Below are 2,276 nucleotides of genomic sequence, written 5' to 3' on the forward strand. Positions count from 1 at the left end.
TGCTTGCGGAAACACAGATAATTCAACCTCTGTTCTTGGTTACTCCTATAATGGCCTCAACTCAACTTGCCAGATTTACCTCATCTTCAGATCTCAGCCCCCATATTTCACAATTCCTTCCATCTCTGCTCTCTTCGGCTCCGACCCACCGCAGCTCGCTCAGATTAATTCAGTCTCCGAGACTGCGACATTCCAAACAAACATGGAGGTGATCGTTCCCATCAATTGTACTTGTTCTGGTCAGTATCATCAGGCAAACACTACTTACTCTGTTAAACCAAATGATACTCCTTTCTTGATCTCTCGAAACACCTTCCAAGGTTTTTCTACCTGTCAATCTATCCTGAACCAATCCAACATCTCCCCTACGAACCTCTATGTTGGCCAAAGGATTAGTATACCCCTTAGATGTGCTTGTCCCACCAAAAATCAAACTGATGCTGGCATCAAATATCTATTCACTTACACAATCACTCTGGGTGATTCTGTTTCCGAAATAAGTACTCTGTTTGGAGCTAACACCATGGAGACCCTTGCAGCTAATAAGCTTTCTAAGTACTCTGTCATTTACCCACAGACAACTCTCCTTGTTCCTTTACGGAATTTACCATCGATTCCTCCTCCTCCCCCTTCCCCTGCATCAGTACAGAGTAAAGCTTCAAACAAAATATGGATCAATGCTATTATTGCAGTTGCAGCATCGGTAGCTATTATTGCAGTTGCAGCATCGGTAGCTATCATGTTGGTTGCCTTTCTCATATCATTGTCTCTATTATACCGTAAACGTAAGAGGAGCGAAGCTGATCCAATGTTCATCTCAAAGCAAACCAAGGATTATTCAATTCTCACCTCAGACTCGCTCACCAAGAAGTCCGAGGGCAAATCCAGCGAGCTCCCTGTTGGTATTGCTCAATCCATTAAAGTGTATAAATTTGAAGATTTGCAATCAGCAACTGAGAATTTCAGCCCCAGATGCCTGATCAATGGATCTGTCTACCATGGAACGATTAATGGGGACATAGCCGCTATTAGAAAGATCAATGGGGATGTATCCAAAGAAATAAATTTACTCTCCAAGATCAACCATGTCAATATTATCAGACTCTGGGGTGTATGTTTCAATGAGGGGAATTGGTATTTTGTTTATGAGTATGCCATGAATGGACCTCTCAGTACCTGGATCCATGGCAATTACATGAGCAGGCCAACGGTTTTAAGCTGGACACAGAGTCACAGAGGGTACAGATTGCATTGGATGTGGCCATGGGGCTTAAGTATCTCCACACCTACAACCTCCCTCCTTATGTTCACAAGGATATTAAAAGCAGCAATGTTCTTCCGGACAGTGATTTCAAGGCTAAGATTGCCAAATTTGGACAAGCAAAGTCTACAGAAGGGCAGAAAGGCGATTTCGCAATGACAAAGCACATCGGGACAAAAGGTTACATGGCACCTGAGTATTTGGAGGATGGTTTCGTCTCTCCGAAGCTCGATGTTTACGCATTTGGTGTTATGATGCTGAAGCTAATTAGTGGAAAAGAGATTGTGTCATCTGAAGGGGAAGATTTGTTCTTATTTGATGTGTTAATAGCAATACTCCAAGAGGAAAATACAGAAGAAAAGCTAAAGGGATTCATAGATCCTTCTCTACAAGAAAATTATCCTATGGACCTGGCTCTGTCTCTAGCCAGACTAATAGAGAGTTGCTTAAGGATCCAGCCAGTCGACCAGGCATGGATATGATTGTGCAGTCCCTCTCAAGAATTGTAGCTATTTATCCAACTTGGGAATCATCTCTCTTGGTAGGGGTGTCAACGGTCCGGGTTGGTGCGGTTTCGGTCCGGTTCCACCGGTTTCGGTGTGAGTTTGGAAGTGACCGAAACCGACCCATTAAGGATTTATCGGTTTCGGTCCGGTGTCGGCTTCGGTGCGGTTTGGGTTCGGGTTGGTACCGGTTTGGATTTATTAGGTTCATTTCGGTTTGGATCGGTTTTTTAAGCCAGTATGGAGCCATTAGGAAACAACCAAATGATGAATTGTTGAACTTCGGTTTCTTAAATCGATTTGTAACCGGGTTGTTTTGGTTTTTGGTCTAGTTTGGATTCAATTTTCCATACAAATGTACACAAAACTATTCAAATTTTGATTTTTTTAATGAATTTTGGAGTGTTTCGGTTTCTTACCGGTTTGGTTTCGGTTTCGGTCCGGGTTTTGAGCCGGTTTCGGTTTGGTTTCGGGTTCATTCGGTTTTCGGTGCGGTTCGGTTTGGTTTTGGG

At 43.1% G+C, this 2,276-nt stretch overlaps 1 pseudogene; it reads left to right on the forward strand.

The window, feature by feature from the left end:
* LOC122074152 overlaps nt 1–2,276 on the forward strand; it is a 33,549-nt pseudogene that overhangs the window by 25,580 nt on the left and 5,693 nt on the right.

The sequence above is a fragment of the Macadamia integrifolia genome, chromosome 3 (assembly GCF_013358625.1).
Source record: "Macadamia integrifolia cultivar HAES 741 chromosome 3, SCU_Mint_v3, whole genome shotgun sequence".
Classification (NCBI taxonomy): domain Eukaryota; kingdom Viridiplantae; phylum Streptophyta; class Magnoliopsida; order Proteales; family Proteaceae; genus Macadamia; species Macadamia integrifolia.